Raw genomic sequence first — 18,697 nt, forward strand, 5'->3', positions numbered from 1 at the left:
CTCAATGAGAATTTACACACCAGACAGCAACTCCTCTACAGTAGCACAGGATATGAAACACAAAAGTGGGAAGTAGATGAAATTAAAGATACATATGAAATAAATTTGATGTTTCACAAAGTCATTTTGGGGGAGGGAGAACTCATTAGATTGCCGAAATGAATGACAGTGAGAACATATCCCACAGGCAGGGCATCATTCACCGCAGAGTAATTCCGCTGTTGTCACAGGGCTCGGTGCAGAGGATGAATTGATGATGATCTTTCTTTTATTGAGATTTGGCGCTCACATCTCATTTATGTTTATGCCTGCCAGGTGGTGGAGTCTTTATTTGTCATTGTATTTCTTTGATGTTCCTTGATCTCTGCGGCTCGAGTTCATGGAAGCTGAATCCGTGTGGTAAGTACGTGCCAGAAATGCATTGGTAACCACTAAAGAAAAAAGACAGTGCTGAGGGAAGGGGTTTACTCCACAGGACAACGGGGATGAAGCTAAGACGAGGAAAGATTGATGCTCAATATCAGGAAAAAATACTCTGGCTCTCCAGCTTTCAGAATAATCTCCCAAGGGACCCCGAGAAAAGCCCAGGACTTGGTCATTTGCAAAGAGGTTGGATGATGTATTAGAGATTGTCTTGCAAGGGAGTCAAGTGTACTGTGGTGCAGAGAGTGAACTAAAAAAAAGTCACAAAAGCTTCAAAATGGTCCTGTGTGGTCATGATTCTGCAAATCCAGCTATGTCTTGCATTACTTAATGCTTCTATGAATTTCCCCAAGCTGTACAGAAGGTCTGTCCTTCCAAATGCAAGCCTGGCTAGGTGTGCATACCGATGGCTTGGCCAGCTAAGAAGGTAGCCATCTGTCCCTTCTAACAGAATTGTATTGGAAATTCACCCTTTTCTGTCCCTTTCCTAGGATTAAAAGATATCAGTATGGTTTTACTGTTGGAGTGCCTGATCTCTGCTACTTTTAGGGTGTTTGCCACATGTGGCATAGATGTTTATGTCCACAAGTGTCAACATGGGGCAGAAGACGCTGAGAAGTGTGGGCCATTGTACAAGTTTAAGAGTCCTCAGATAATATGAGAGTCTTGTAAAAAAAATCTCCCTGCACATGCCACTAGGCCTTCTGCGTATTGTAACTATCCCTAATGGTTTGATGTTAGGGAAAGGAATGTTTAATTCCCTAGAGATGTAAGAAGGCTGACTTTGTGGTGCAGCTTTTAGACACTCAAGAGTGAACACATTGAAGAACTGCTCCTTACTTTTTTCTTTTTATTGATTGCAATTAATCTATGGGTTTCTTTGGAGAAAAGTCTTTGCAGCTGGAATTGGGATCCATTGCTGAAATGGCCACAAAACTGAGTCTGAAACACAACAGCCCCAGCGAGTCAGGAGTCCAAAGACTTGTGAGTGTTGTGTTTGTGGAGTTTTCATCAGTTTAGCTGGTTATTAGTTCCTTACACAGTAGAGTCTGTGTTTGACTATGGCACTTACCACTTTGCCCACTTGAACATGAGTTATGGAAGTCCATGTTATGAGATCTGAATTCCATTATTTCAGAGTGTTGGTGTCTGAGAGTCGGCTGTCTTCTTTGTTGTATAACAGCCCTAGTCATTCTTTCTTCATTGTGGTGTGTGAGGATGTTTGGAGATGTAGTCTGAGTACTTGCCATGATCACTCCCCACCTTTAAAAATAGATTAATTTATTCTTTGACAATTTCAAACATGATATAGTGCATTTTCCTTGTTCTACCCATTTTTCTTGCCTACCTTTACCCCTGTTACCAACCCCTTCACATTCATGCTTTAGCTTTTGTTCTGTGACTCACTGATTCTTTTTATTATTAATTAAGTCATTTATTTACGTTATACTGGATCTCAGTTTCCCCTCCCTCCTCTCCTCCCAGTACCCCCCCTTACCTCTCCTCTCTTCTCTTCTACCTCTCTTCCCTTTCTCCTCAAAAAAAGGGAGGCCTCTCATGGATATCAATCAGCCTTATCATATCTTTTATTGAGGGTATACAAGACAGCCCAGTTAGGGGAAGGGATTCAAAGGCATGCAATGTAGTCAGAGATAGCCCCTGATCTCACTTTAGGAGTCCCACATGAAGACCCAGCTGCACAATGATTACATATGTGCAAGAGGTTAGGTCTATCCATGCATGCTCTCTGGTTCAAAGTTCAGTCTCTATGAGCGCTTATGGACCTAGGTTAGTTGATTCTGTAGGTTTTCTTGTGGTGCCCTTGACCTCTCTGGCTCCTTCAATCCTTCCTCCCCCTCTTCCACAGGATTTCCCTAGTGCCACTTAATGTTTGGCTATGAGTCTCTGAATCTGTTTCCATCAGTTGCTAGGTGAAGCCTCTCTGATGAAAGTTATGCTAGACTTGTCTGCAAGTGTAGCAGAATATCATTACTAGTGGCAGGGCTCCTTTCATGGGTCTGAAGCTAGCCATGCCATTGGTTGGCCATTCCTTCAAAATTCTCTTTCATATTTTACCCCTGCACTTCTTGTTGGCAGGACAAATTGTGGGTCTAAGATTCTGTGACTGGGTTAATGTCCCCATCCCTCCATTGGAAGTCTTGCCTGGTTATAGGAGATGGCCAGTTAAGGTTCCATATCCCATTGCTAGTAGTCTTAGTATGGGTCACCCCATGGATTCCTGGAAATTTCCATTGTCGTAGATTTCTAGCTACTCCAAGAGACGTCTTCCACCCCCATCCAGTTGTCCCTCTCTTCATCTCCCTGCATCTCATCCCACCTGTTCCAATCCCTACCTCCTCTGTCATGCAGTACCCTCCCTTCATCTATCCCCGATGTCTAATCTATTTCCCCTTCTCAGAACTCACTGATTTTTAAAAATATTTATTTTTTATTATTTGTGAATGTTTATTTATGTATGTATATGCCTGTATGGGTACCACACATATGCATAAGCCCGCAGAGGTCAGAAGAAGGTATTGGACCACGCTGAAACTAGAGTTACAGATGGTTGTGAACCACCACGTAGATTTTGGGAACTAGAACCTGGGTTCAGTAAAGAGCAGTGAATGCTCCTGAGCCACCTCTCCAGCTCCTACAACTGACTGATTTGATGAGGACTGCATACACAGCCATAGGTTTGGAAGTATCCACTTGAACCTAGTCAGCTTAGTGTTGGGTACAAAATTGAAGGTAGTGACCATATTCTTCCTCACTCCAGTCTGTCAGTTGCTAATAGATCTGCAGGAAGGACTAGAATCCAATGAGCACTTCCAATCCATGAATGGCTATGACACGCCCAGTCTTCTGCAGGCCCAGTGAAGACAAGCATAGATGGTGGGAGATCAGGCTGTGTCATGTCCTGGAGGTAGACATTTCTTCTTATCTTCCAACTCATTGGCAATGTTCCATGAGCTTTATCACAACTGTGTAATTGTCCTGTTTAGGGCTGAACACCAATCTAATTCTAATCATCTTGAGCAGCCATGAGACTGACTATGTATTTCATTGATGTTTGCATCAAAGAAAAGCTTCTTTGATTAAAGACGAGAATAGTATTTGTCTATGGGTATGAAAATAAGTGTTTGGATTGTAGTTTGTGCCATGTAAATTTAGCTAAACAAAAATAGCAAGGTTCCCTCAAGGGTCTGTGACCTCCTTAGCCTATTTATTTATATTTATTTTTAATTCTTAGTTTATAGCATTAAGCATTTATTCCCCCCTGTGGAATGGGTCTCAAATCCAATATGGCTGGCTATCTTCATAATGGTTGTGTCAATAATGCTCCGTTGATCACATTTTGCCTTGTAGGTTGCTTACTATGATTTGTAAATGCTTCCAGAGTGCAAGCCTAGCTCTGGTCAGCCTTCCTAAATGTGTACCATCAGAAAAAGACTCAAGGAACAGTCAGAACAGGGAAGATTTGAGTCAAATCAATTTTATTAATTTTTTATTTTAAGCCAGGCCTCACATGTTAGGCATCATAAGAAATACAAGGTAGGGCTCTCACTTGAGCAGCACATATACTAAACTTGGAATGACACAAAGATTAACATCTAGTGTATGAGCTAGGAAAACATGCAAGTCTGTGAAACATTCCATAAAAAGAAAGAAGTGCAAGCTCTTGCATTCAAAGTAAAGGAAAGCAACAGGAGGAAAACATAGCCAACACAGGGCTCAGTGGGTAAACAACACCCACTGTGAGGCCCAGCTGATTCTCACTCACACGTTGTCTTCCTACCTCATATGTATGCTATTGCACATATGTGTGTGCACATAACTGCACAAATAAAGTGTAATAAAAATAATAAAAAGATCTAGAACTTAAGTGATGATGACACAGGACATAAAGGTGATCAGTCTTCTGCCTTCCAATGTCGGCAAACAATTCCTTGACTCTTTAGATACCAACTGTTGTTAAAACAGCAGTTTGCGTAGTTAATGCACACTTTGCTCCTGTGCATGGATGATTGCCACATTGGGAAGCTCTCTGGACAACATTGTGTGAGCACAGTTAAGTCATTGGACATCAGTTGATCCAATTTCTTCCTTCCTTCAACCCGTTCTTCCTTCCTACAGGTTATAAGGCAGGGCTAAAACTTCTACACTTCTTATCAAGGCTGCATTGCCAACATACCTTAATCAGGAAGCTTACTGTACCATTAGCAATCTCATTTAGAAAGTCACTATCCATTCCAGAAACTCCAAAGAGTTAGAAGTTGTATAATCAGGAATGTGGCTAAATAACAAATATCAATTTTTAAAATAACTCAACCACCATAGGGAAATTAAGAGGAAAGTGTTGAGGAGATTTCAAAGAGAAGAAAGATTTCATCCATTTTTAAAAGACCTCATATTGCAATATCATGTAATGTCAAAGAACTCGGGCTTTTCCTGTCCTAGATTTGACATTTGGGGTAAATCTCACAGCCACTCTTCTCCTTCCTTATTGGTATTCTTATTTCACAAATGGGAACAGCGTTAAGAAAAATAAAGGACCCAGATCTCATCCAGGACAGAGCTTCCTGTGGTACAGGCGTATTTTGTTTTCTTGTCTGCTCAGTCTTCCATAGGGTTTAACTCTGTTACCATTTTTTGTTTGTTTGTTTCTAGAAACCACAAGAAAATGAGGAGATTACGGCGTGGAAGTTGCAATTCCATTATCTGTCAGCCTCCAAAGATAAAAGGTGCCACCAGTGTGTCCAGAAAGTAATTTTTCAGTAGCCATAGGTGACAAGAATTACATTTCTGCACCAGGACATCTTGATGTGGTACATCATAAATATTCAGGTTCTGCAGACTTTGAAAAAGATATAATATCTTCTTTCTTGGATAACATTGGCTTCAAGGTCAGATTCAGGATGACTTAGAAATAGGAACTAAAAATTCTTATACACGAGAACAAAAGAGCAGTTGGGGAATGGTCTGAGGATATTGCAGAATCTGAAAGCTGGGGGGCTTGGGTTTGGAAATCATGTCATGAATGAGATCACTGTGGATCTGGGCAAACAGAGAGCTAGATAGCTCTGTCCACTTTCCATCTGTTCCTGTGCCATGGGATGAGAAGTTCTGGAGGGCAAAGAATATGCCCCTCCCCACCTAGCAGACCACATGTGCCCTGTTCTAGATTATGCATTGTTTCAGAAGCATGGGATTTCTTGCAGAGTCACAAGCTTCTTTCTAGATTCATTTTGAGGGATGATCGTGTCCTCTGTGTGCTCAAAGGATAAAAAGGTTTCTGTGGGATGACCAGGTGACAAGTATGTAGAGCTTGTCTGTATAGCTGTGATACTTCTATGCATATTAAAATGTCTTTTGTATGGTGTGAGGACTAAGAGAGAAAGGGGTAATTTGTAGCCCCTGTATAACATTTGCATCCAGTCTGTGAGTGTCAGGGGTGGGCTTGTGTAGAAGTCTCGGTTTAAAATTTCCAAACACGAACTTGCAAGTAATTCATTGAAGAATTGAGCTTGCTTGTCCATGCACTAGGTTCACTTTCTTGTCCCTGATAGGCAGAGTTCGCTGTGGTAGCTGTCAACCTCCTACTTGGTAACTACAGTATTTGAGAGGATGGGACAGCAAACACAGAAAGAGTGGCCTAAAACTTAGGAGAGTCCCATGAAGTTCACATACTGGGGGCAGGAGTGTTGAGTTCCTCTGAGCCTGACTCAGAGAGAGGTACTTTCACAAAGACTTTGGAATCTCTTTAAAACATCCTGTCCCGTGACCACAGTACACCGCGTCCTGGTTTTGGTTCCTCTCAATAAGGGGCACCACCTTCAGAGCTTCTTATTCGAGTTTTAGAATGTTCTGCTCTGGTGTCATCAAGGTGGGACTCCTTAGCCCTGTACTGAGCCACATACAGGTTCAATTTCTCTTTTTTAGGGCAATCTCCTATCTTCTTCTCATGGGACTTTACAAGGTAGTCTAGGAGCTCTGAGCTTCATGCCTTTCTGTCAAGGCTAGGGTCAGCTTGGAATACAAATGGCTCCTGCTGGCGTACTAGTATTTCTTGTGGAAACTGGTCTGCCAGATGATACTAGTATGCTAGCCTTGATTACTCAGTTGTTTACACAGGTAAGGAAATGCTGTAAAAGTATGTGTGGGCCCTGAGCAATTATTTGTACTAATGTCAAGCTCATCCTCTAACAGACCCTGTAAAGCTGTCTCCCAAAACATGTCACAAGATACTGACTCCACAGATCAGAAACTGAGAGCTAGAGAGGAACTTGTGTTCAAGTCCTCTGTCCTCTGTCAGAGATGGCATTGAGTCCTGATTTTTGGTTGTGTGGATACACAATAGATGGATGATAGACATTGTATACTTGTGCAATGACTTTCAGGAAGTCACTGAAGCTTTCTGAGCTCCAATGTCCTTCTCTTTAAGAGAGGATAATGAGGCTGAAGAGGCAACTCAAGGGTTAAAAGCATTTGCTGGTCCAGTTCCCAGCAACCACAGGAGCCTTTAACTTCTACTCTAGGAGATCCAACATCCACTTGAGGCTTTCGCAGGCACTGCAGGCATGTGGTGTATAGACAGACATGCCGGCGAGACACCCACACACATAAAAAATAAGTGTAAAAATGATGATAATGGAACGCCTCTCTTATGCACTCTTCTGTGGTATAGAGGAGCAGACGCAGACTCAGGGCCAGGGCAAACTGCTGCTTTCCTTCCTTCACTTCCTTTTCCCTCAAGATTTTTTTTTCTGTTTTGAAAGTGGTTTAATCATTTGACTTTCTGACAGAATGGTTCCAGTCTGTTGCTGTTGTTGTTGTTGTTGTCTCTTAGTGTGTGCATATATGCATGTTTGCATAAAGACATGTGTGCAAGTATAAATCCAAACCAGACATTAGCAGTCTTCCTTGATTGCTCTTCATCTTATTCAGTGGGTCAGTCTCTCAGTTAAACGCAGAGATCTTTGATACTGACTATTCTGGGTAACCACCTTGCTCAGTAGCTCCTCTCTGAGGACTAGAATTACAGGTGGGTGGGTTCCTGGGTTTCCAAAGTCTTTTCCTCATACTTGTGTGGTAAGTGTTTAGCCAACAGAGCCATCTCCCTGATGTATAACTGGTCTAGTCTTAAACAGGACAAAAATATTTTTCTGGGTTGGGTGTATAGGACTGCTTCTGGATGCCACGGCATTGAGTGTTCCAGGTCCCAGGTAGACTGTTGTGAATGTGGCTATAGATGTCTAAGGAAGTGGGGCTTAGAGTAAGCATGGGGGCAAGGGGAGAGAGGCAGAAAGTGACAGAGGTAGGGATCAAAAGGAGAGGTTTGTTCTTACTGTAAGAGTCTCCTCTTGCCTCAATAGTTAAAAAACTGACTAGGAAGGTTCTTCTCAAATTTGGGGTTCGCTGGGGAAACTTTTTATCCTTTCAGGCGTCCCTTGGAGCCATCTGTAGGCACAGAGGGCTCTCTAGGCTGCTTGCTTCCCTCCTCACCCTTCCCTTTCCCCTCTGTTGGCTCCTGGCTCTCTCCAGCCCTAGTTCCGCCCTCGTCCTCTCACTGATATCTGTTCCCTCAATCTCCTGCTCAACTTTCTTCTTCCCTTTCACCATTTGCCTTTTATCCAGAGTGAGGGCTGCTTTGTTTCCTGTCACTCATATCCCAGTATGGCATCCTCATGACCACTGGCCATAACTGATCCTTCATTTGCCTTTTCTGAAAATTCACATTTATTTAATGTTTTCCTATTATTAAAGAGACTCCTGTCTTTCCCCAGCCTAGCCTCATAGCCAGAACTTAAAAGCCCACTCTTTGGAGTTTAAAGGTGATGTATTTTTGTCTTTCTTCCTGCTATCAAACAATTGCCATGTTAATGAAAGTGGTGTGTGTGTGTGCGCGTGTACATGCGTGTGTGTGTGTGTGTATGCGTGCATGTGCATATGTATGCATATGTATGTGTGTGCGTATATGTGCATATGTGTGCGTGCACATGCACATGCACGTGTGTGCACATGTGCTCATGTGTGCATGTGTGTGTGCATATGTGTGTGTATGTGTGTGCATGCATGTGTGTGCGTATGTGTGTGTGCATATGTATGTGTGCGGGTGCAAGTCTGTGCATGTGTGTGTGCGCATATGTGTGTGTATGTGTGTGCATGCATGTGTGTGTGTATGTGTGTGCGCATATGTATGTGTGCGCGTGCATGTCTGTGCATGTGTGTGTGCATTTGTGTGCACATGTGTGTGTGCACATGTGCGTGTGTGTATGTGTGTGTGCATATGTGTGTGCATATGTGTGTGTGCGTGTGTGCATGTGTGTGTGCATGTGTGTGCATGTGTGTGTGCATAGTGTGTGCATAGGTGTGCACTGTGTGCGTGTATGTGCATGTGTGCGTGTGCGTGCACGTGTGTATGTGTGCGTGTGTGTGCGTGTGCGCATGTGTGCATGTGTGTGTATGTGTGTGTGCGTGTGTGTGCGTGTGTGCATGTGTGTGTGTGTGTGTGTGTGTGATGTGTGTGCATATGTATGTGTGTGCGTGCATGTCTGTGCGTGTGTGTGCATATGTGTGCATGCATGTGTGTGCGTGTATGTGTGTGCGTGCATATGTGTGTATAGGTGTGTGTGCACACGTGTGTGTGTTTGTGCACGTATATGATGTGTGTGTGTGTGCGTGTGTGTATGCATGTGTGCATATGTGTGTGTGAGTTTATGTGTGTGCGTAGTTTGTGTGTGCGTGCGTATGCATGCGTGTATGTGTGCGTGTATGTGTACGTGTGTGCGCGTGTGTGCACATGTGTGTGTGTTTGTGCACATGTGTGTGTGTGAGAAAGAGAGAAGAAGAGAGAGAGAGAGAGAGAGAGAGAGAGAGAGAGAGAGAGAGAGAGAGAATGAATACCCAAAGGACAAACCTATGTTCAAAGCTGTTGAATTTGTGCCCCACTGGCCAGAACATGAGTGGGTTTAAAACTCTATAGAAACATATACAAAATTTTGTTAAAATGAAGAATTACTCTTAGTTCTGTTAATTATGGCCTTTGTGTAAACAAGTGTCTTGATCTTAATATAAAGAAAATCGAGTCCAACTGGTTTCCAGTAATAGAGTAGATAAGGATCATTCTTCTAAAATTCTAGGTTGTTAATGTCTGTGGAGTTGAGTTATTGCTGCTATAATAGCTATTGCTGGTGAGACAAAGTCCTTCCATCGGTACAGCTGGAGGACATAGTGATTGATCCGGCCCCTCAACTTTCTTGGGGAGCTTGCCATGGCATTATTCCTCCTTGGAGGAGGCATGCACACATTTGACTTCAGAGGAGTCAGGCCAGGCTTTGCTACTGACTAGCTGTGCACCTTGGATAGTGCATTAACTTAGCATCTCCCGACAATTTAAGTTTTCTTTCCCCTAAATTACAGGGAGAATACTTAGGTAGAAAGTGGTAACATCTTTATGTATGCTTAAGGACAGGGTTCAGTGTTGGCACCTAACAAATGTTTAAACACAGGTTGTAAATGTAAGGCATTGCTAGACTGCTTTCCCAGCATGTACAGGGCCTTAAGTACCATCCCCAACATCAAGGAAAAGGAGAATTACATGGTAGCTGCACAAAAGATATGAAATATATTCAAAGCCTACACTAGCCTGGGTCATGGTACTATGGCTTAAGGTCAGTGTCATGGGAGTATACTCTTTTCTTAATTCTCAGAAGTTAGGAAACTTTCTTTGAGATTTGTGCCTTGTAGCAGAAAAAGCTGTTAGTACCATGAAAGTAATTCTATCCACACACTTCAGTAACCTTTGACTGGGAGGTAGATCGCACGCATCTAGATCTCTACAGAATGGGCAGTCACAAATGCACAGCCACTGAAATCTCTGTGGCTAGGCCTTCATTCTTCCTGTCCCATCCTGTTCTGCATGAGGTCAAGCACTGAGTCTATTTCTTTTTCTTCTTTCACCATTCTCAGCCCTTCCTCCATGTTGTGTAGCAGTTTTCTCTGAGACTGAAACATTCTATACTGAAAGGAAAGCTTCTTAAGCCCTAAGAGAAAATCATTTACAGCATCCTCAGGAAGTTCCTGAAACTGACCAAATTCAGCAAAACCCTCCCTGATAGAGTAAGCAGTCAAGATGTCTAATTTACTCTCAGACAAGCCAAGCCAAGCAGAAGAGACTGGACTGTCTCCCTGGAAGCAGCAGAGACCAACCAGCCAAGCTGCCTAGAAGAGGTTTAGATTAATTGAGCGACCAGGAAAGGATATTTGCCAACCTCCTGAGCTACAGAGAGCTGTCACCTGTGTGGCTTTGGTGAAGCAACTGTCTTTGAGTCATTTTTGCTCCAGTAGGTAAGTAACCCCTGTAGTCCCATAAGTAATTAAAAAAAAACTCATTGATTCACCACGTTGAACTTTGGTACTATCTGTATTTTGGTCTGTCATGGGTTCCCTTTAGATATGTGTTGGATTTCCCCAGAAAATGTTTTGTTATAAAATAACCTGGCATGGTGGGACATACCTTTAATCTTAGTTCTTGGGAAGCAGAGGCTAATGTTTCTTCTGAGTTTCATGCCAGCTAGGGCTACTCAGTGAGGACCTCTCTCAAAATACACAAACACACACACACACACACACACACACACACACACACACACACACACAAACATTCCCCAACCCTAATCCCAGTCTTGCTATATAGTTCGGGGTGGCCTCAGATATCTCAAGAAGCCCAGGCTGGACTTGAATTCTTGCCTTTTTGCTTCTGTCTTCTGGGTGTTGAAATGGCAACATGCAGCTCCCAAGTTACAGAACCAATTACAGAAACAAATGAGACTCATTGTAGACAGTGGGAAAATAAAGAGGTGTTTAAAGGAAATCTGTAAACTATTATTGCACTCAAAGATAATACTCACTAACTGGAACAAAGCTTTCGTAGAACTATGATATAGATTATTTTGTTTTGATATGGGATTTTATTATGCTGTTGAGGCTTGAGCTTATCAAATCAAATGATCCTCCCCACTCAGTTTCCCAAGTAGCCAGAACTACAGACAGGCACTTTGTGGTATACAGGAGGAGTTCATTGTGGCTGAAAAGACCAAAACTTCAGATTATAGGAATATACTAGGGAGAAAAGTTCCAGGTTAATAGCATAGGACAGATCCTCAAAAGATCATAGAGGAGAGCTTCCTCAAATCCAGATACAGGAAGCACACAGAACAATAAATAGAAAAGACAAGACAGGAAACTGCCCATAGCGTATCATATTTAAAACATTAAATACAAAATGAAGAAAGAATATTGAATGCTGCAAGATAAAAACCATAAGTCACATACAATGGAGAGGGTATCAGAATACAGATAATTTCTCAATGGAAGCGTTGAAAGCCAGAAGAGTGTGGAGCGATGCATTCCAAGTCTTAAAAATACCACGAGTCCAACAAAACTTCTTCCATAACGGATGGAGAAAAAGAATGTTTCATGATAAAAGCAACCTTAAAAATAACTATTAAACAGACCGAGTATGAAGAAAATAGAGGAAGCAATATTTCAGGCTGAAGAGAACAAGAGTAGTGAAGAAACTGTGAACAGAAAACAAATGAAACTATAATTACAGAAATGCAAAGTGCTATTGACAATGCAAGACACCAAAAATAACCAATACACTGACTGCAGTCAGCATACACATTTCAATAATAACTTTCAATATTAATGTTCTCCAGCCAAAAGACACAGACTGGCTTAACAGAGCAAGAACCAAAATCCTCTGTGTCTATAAGAAACACATCTTAGCCTTAAAGACAGCATCACCGTAGAGTAAAAGGAAGGGCAAAAATACTCCAGTCAAATGGAACAAGGAAGCGAATAGCTATCCCTACCCTAGGGTCTGACAAAATGAACTTCGAATGCAAACTAATTAGAGGAGATAAATGGGGGGCTACTTCATCATAATCAAGGGAACAGGTAAGCAAGAAGACAACTATTCTAACCATATATGCAGCAAACTCTGGTGGAAACAAATTTATAAAAAGTGAACCAGTGGAGTTAAAGACACTAATTGACACAAACCTATTAATAGTAGATAATTTCAATATCACACTTTCTCCAATACACAGGTTATCTGAGCACAAGCAGTGGAACAGAATTAAATGACATCATACAGCAGGTGGACTTAATAGCTATTGACAGAATATTCCTCACAAATGTCAAAGGACATGCTTTCTACCCAGCAACACATAGGGGCTGCTCTAAAATATACTACACTGTGAGACACAAAATAAATTTTAACAAATTCAGAAACATTGAAATAAGTTCAAACATACCTTTAATAAATTCACAAACTCACGGCGACTGCACATCTCATTAATGAATGATGAATGAGTCAAAGAAACTGAACAGGAGTTTTCTTCTTTAGAATTGAGTGAAAATGAAAGACAATCCAGCAAGACTCCTGGGACAGGTCGGAAGTGTGCACATTGAAAATTAGAAAGTGCCAGGGGAATCCAAAGGCATGGAGGGAGGCAGAGTGTGGGGCCACAGAGAATCCCGCTGTGGTGGCAAAAGAGGTCCTGGCTGAGTAGCAGGCATTCTAGAACCTATAGGTTTGCAGGAAAAAGCAGAGCTGCCTGTCAAGATCATGGGAGAGTTTGTGAGGGACTCTCGGAAGAAAGGTAGCTGCTTTGCTTGTTCTTGAAAGTAGTAAACTTCTTACAGCATCTTCTGATTCAGAAGAACAACACAGCCCAGAACCCAGACACTTTGGTTTCTGAAAATATAAGTTGACCCAGGCAACCGAAGCTAAGGAACACTGGAAGTAACTTAAGGCCACATATCTGGATCATGTGGACACAGGAGATGTGCCCTGACCCAGGTCTTACCCCAGGTAAGAGGCTCAAAGGAAGTACACAGAGCTTCATTTGAGAACTCCAGGCTGAGAAGCAAGTACTTGAGGAGAAACTTCAATAGGTTCAGAAGCAGTGGCAGCTGCAACAGAAGCTTTTGCAGAGTCTGACAAAGATTTCTGCAAAGGTAAAGGGAGGTCAGAAGAGAGTTCTGGAGAAGCTTGACAGATCACACTGGGAACTTGAAACCTTGAAGCAGGAGAAGCTGCAGAGGCCTAACTCCAGCTGCCGTGTACACTGTAGAATAAGCTGGTCATCACTGAGGCCAAGGCTAAAGACAGCAATGTCACAGGACAACTTGCCCTGCCACCCAAGTCGCCCTAAAGGAACAAAGAGAAACACCGGCTGGCATGGAATACCTTATCCAAAGAGAATAAGAAGTGGCGTATATGCTTGTGCTTGAGAAGTGAGATGGTTTAATGATGACTCAAGAGCCAAGGGGTATGGACTGAAGGAAGTTTAGTTGAGATTGACAGCTGGTCGCGAAGCCTGTTATCAGGTCTTCAGGATGGATGTAGTGAGATGCAGCAAACCTGGACTTGGGCTGAAGAACCTGCGACAAGACTCTGTGGCCCGGAATGTTGACCCATTGCACGGAGATGGGCTGTCTGGGAAACCTTAGACTGTTGAGACATTTATGGGAACAGGAATCATTCTTTCATGAAGTTCCTCAATTTAAAAAAATCAGAGCACAAAAAATAGCTTAATTATAAAACTTAACAATTCAGAAGAGCAAGGACAAAACAGACAAAAACAAAACAAAACAAAACAAAACAAAACAAAAAACCCAATGCAGTTTGTAGCAAAAAGAATAAAAACCAGTGCAGAAATTAATGAAACACAAAGAAAACAACAATCAATGAATCTAAGAGTGGGTGTTTTGAGAAGATAAATAAGACTGACAAACTCTTGGCCAGGTTAAACAAAATAAACAGAGAGAGAACCTAAATTAACAAAATCAGGAATGAACAGGCAAAGTTACAACAGACACCAAAGGAATTCAGAAGATTGTAAGGGAATACTTTAAAAGTCTGCACTACACTAGCTGGGTGGCAGTGTCCCAGCACTTGGGAGGCAGAGGCAGGTGGGTTTCTGTGAGTTTGAGGCCAGCCTAGTCTACAGGGTGAGTTCTAGGACAGCTAGGGCCACACAGAGAAACACTGTCTTAAAAAACCGAAGGGTGGTGGTGGTGGATCTGCACAACATATTTAAATGGAAAATCTAAAAGTCGAATAAACCAAGAAGAGACCAACAACTTAAACAGACCCAAACAACTAATCAAACAAAAAAGACTTCTAGTTTAAATTGTTCAGGGTCAGATGGAGTCACAGGAAAATTTTACCAGACTTTCAAAGATATATAGTCAGTCCTTCTTGATTCAAAAATGCTTAGTAAGATATTTGGAATTTGAATAATGTGTACATTAAACATTTTATCTACCTTGATTATCCCAGAGATGCAGACATGGTTAACATACTTCAGTCAGTAAATGTAATAAACTACATAAATGGCCCCAAAGATAAAAAAAATCAAATGATCATGTTAATAGATTCAGGAAAAAGGCGGTAGCATAATCTAATGAAACTTCATGATTAAATTCTAGAGAGAGAGTAGGACTAGAGGAAACATGCCCAACATAATAAAAGCTGTGTGTGAAAAACCCAGGGCCAGCAGTCATCCTACATGAGCAATTCTATTGAAGTAAGGTATGAGATTTTGGCTCCCCACTAACCCCCTCCTGTTCCAAGCAGTAACCAGAGCAGTAAGGTGAGAGAAGGAGATTAAAGGGATACAAATAGAAAGAGAGAGAAACTATTTCTATTTTCAGATGACATAATATTAAACATAAAATATCTCAAAAATAATTTCAGAAAATTTCTAGAATGATAAATTTAACAAGTGGAAGGATACAAAATCAACTTGCAAAAATTTAATAGCTTTTCTATATACAAACAACAAATATTTAGAAAAAGAGGTCATGGACTTGTTCCTAATCACAATAGCCCCCCAAATTATCTAGGAACAAACCTGACTTAGGAGGGGAAGGACCTCTATAATGAAAACTAGAAGCCTCTGAAGAATAGAGAAAGAAACTGGAAAATGTAAAGACGTCCTGTGCCCATGGATTGGTAGAATGAATATTATGAAAAGCTGCTTACAGACGCAGTCAAGATCCCCATCTCATTCTTCATATGAATAGAAAAAAACTATCCTGAAATTTATATTGAACATCACAGACCACACACTGGTAACACAAACCTGCTTCCTGCCTAAAAAAATTCTGGAGGGCTCACGATTCCTGAAACCAAGATACATTACAGAACCATTGTGATAAAAACCAGTATGGCACTGACACAAAGCATACATGTAGACCAATAGAATGAAACCAAAGACCTAAATATGAGTACATGTAATGTTAGCCACTTTATATTCACAAGGACACCAAAAGATACACCCAAGAAAAGAAAGCATCTTCAACAAATGGTGCTGGAAAAACTGGATACCAGCACGTAGAAGAATGAAATTAGTCTTATATCTTACACTTTTCTCAAAAAAAACTAACCACAAAGGGATCAAAGACCTAAATGAAACACTGAAAGTACTCAAAACAAAACAAAACCACACACATACACACAAAACAAACAAACCACAGTCAATACCCTACATGGTACAGGTGTACGGAAGGACTGTATGAATTAATTCCATTTACTTAAGACTTAAGGCCAACTATTGACAAGTGGTCTTCCTAAGACTAAAACCTTCAGCCCAGCCAAAAAAACAATTGAATGGGGAGCAAACTCTCAAAAAGGGAGATAATCTTTATCCAAAATATATAAAGAACTTTAAAAAAGCAGAGTCAAAACATACAAATAAAATGAACCATTCAAAAAAAATGGACTATGGGGTTGAACAAGAAAGTACTTAAAAGAAGTAATGGGTAAGAATTTTTGTCTGGGGTTTTTAATTCTCATCCCTGCCAAAGGATGAGGGAGATTGGGCTAGGTAGAGACGCTCCTTGTTAATATATATCTCTTGATACATACACAGACACCCACACCCACACAGACACCCCCTCCCTGCACACACACAAGGTATACTTTTCTGGGTAAAGTACACTGAAACTCACAAGATTTCTTGAAAGGACCAGGCTTACACTTTCTTTTATTTTCATTTTTTTTAACTTTTTTTACTCTTTTTTTAAATAGAGATTTTATTTATTTACATTTCAAATGTTATCCCCTTTCCCAGTTTGCCATCTGGAAATCCCCTCTCCCATTCTCCAGACTCCCCTGCTTCTAGAAGGGTGCCTCCCCACACACCTACTCTCACCTCCTCACTCTGGCATTCCCCTACCCTGGGGCATCGAGCCTTCACAGGACCAAGGGCCTTTCTTCCCGTTGATGTCCGACATGTGTGGCTGGAGTCATGGGTCCCTCCATGTGTACTCTTTGGATGGTGATATAGTCCCTGGGAGCTCTGAGGGGTCTGGTTGGTTGATCTTGTTGTTCTTCTCATGGGGTTGCAAACCCCTTCAGCTCCATCAGTTCTCTAACTCTGTCCCCACTGGGGACACTGGACTCAGCTCAGTGGTGGGCTTCCAGCATGCACCTCTGTATTTCTCAGGCGCTAGCAGATCCTCTCAGGAGACAGGTACATCAGGCTCCTGTCAGCATGCATTTCCTGGGTTCATCAATATTATCTAGTTTTGGTGGCTGTATATAAATGGGCTGTATACCCAGGTAGGGCAGGCTCTGAATGGACATTCCATTAGTCTCTGCTCCAAACTTTGTCTCTATTTCCCTTCCTATGAATATTTTTCCCCCTTTTAAAAAGGACTAAAGCATCCACACTTTGGTCATCCTTCTTGAGCTGTATGTGGTTTGTGGATTGTATCTTGGGTAATTCGAGCTTTTGGACTAATATCCACTTATCAGTGAATGTATACCATGTGTGTTTTTTGTGATTGGGTTACCTCACTCAGGATGATATTTTCTAGTTCCATCCATATGCCTGTGAATTTAATGAAGTTATTGTTTTGATAGCTGAGTAGTACTCCATTGTGTAGATGACCACATTTTCTATATCCATTCCTCTGTTGAAGGGCATCTGGGTGCTTTCCAGCTTGTGGTTATTGTGAATAAGGCTGCTATGAACATAGTGGAACATGTGTCCTTGTTGTATGTTAGAGTGTCATTTGGGTATATGCCCAGGAGAGGTATAGCTGATTCCTCAGGTAGTGCAATGTACAATTTTCTGAGGAACCTCTGAACTGATTTCTAGAGTTTGCAATCCCACCAACAATGGTGGAGTGTTCCTCTTTCTCCACATCCTCGCCAACATTTCTTGTCACCTGAGATTTTGACCTTAGCCATTCTGACTGATGGGAGGTGGAACCTCAGGGTTGTTTTGATTTGCATTTCCCTGATGACTAAGGATGTTGAACATTTCTTTAGGTGCTTCTCAGCCATTTGATATTCCTCAGCTGAGAACTCTTTGTTGAGGTTTGTACTCCATTTTTTTTTTTTTAAATAGGGTTATTTGACTCTCTGGAGTCTAACTTCTTGAGTTCTTTGTATATTTTTGGATATCAGTCCTCTATCAGATGTAGGATTGGTAAAGATCTTTTCTTGAATATAGGCTTTTGTAGTAGGATCTGATTATTTTTTTTTTAATTTCCTCAGATTCTGTTGTTATGTCTCCCTGTTCATATGATTTTGTTAGTTTGGATACACTCTCTGTGCCCTCTGGTTAGCCTGGCTAAGCGTTTATCTATTTTGTTGATTTTCTCAAAGAACCAGGTCCTGGTTTTGCTTTTTTGTTTTTGTTTTTGTTTTTGTTTTTTGTTTTTTTTTTTGTTGTTGTTGTTCTAGAACTTTCAGGTGTGCTGTCAAGCTGCTAGTGAATGCTCTCTCCAATTTCTTTTTGGAGGCACTCAGAGCTATGAGTTTTCCTCTTAGCACAGCTTTCATTGTGTCCCATAAGTTTGGGTATGTTGTGTCTTATTTTCATTGAATTCTAAAAAGTCTTTAATTTTTTTCTTAATTTCTTCCTTGACCAAATTGTCATCGAGTAGAGCATTGCTCAGCTTCTATGTGTATGTGGGCTTCTGTTGTTTTTGCTGTTAATGAAGACCAGACTTAGTCCATAGTGATCTGATAGAATGCATGGAATTATTTCCATCTCCTTGTATTTATTAAGGCCTGTTGTGTGACCAATTATACAGTCAATTTTTGAGAAGGTACCATGAGGTACTAAGAAGGTATACTCTTTTGTTTAAGGATGAAATGTTCTATAAATGTCTGTTAAACCCATTTGGTTCATAACTTCTGTTAGTTTCACTGAGTCTCTGTTGAGTTTGTTTCCATGATCTG

The 18,697-nt window shown here is 41.3% G+C and overlaps 1 pseudogene; it reads left to right on the plus strand.

Moving 5' to 3' along the window:
• The first annotated feature begins 12,968 nt into the window (after positions 1-12,968).
• On the plus strand, positions 12,969-13,649 carry LOC116915237 (annotated as a pseudogene).
• Positions 13,650-18,697: the final 5,048 nt, after the last annotated feature.

Source organism: Rattus rattus, chromosome 14, assembly GCF_011064425.1.
Source record: "Rattus rattus isolate New Zealand chromosome 14, Rrattus_CSIRO_v1, whole genome shotgun sequence".
In the NCBI taxonomy this organism is placed as follows: Eukaryota; Metazoa; Chordata; class Mammalia; order Rodentia; family Muridae; genus Rattus; species Rattus rattus.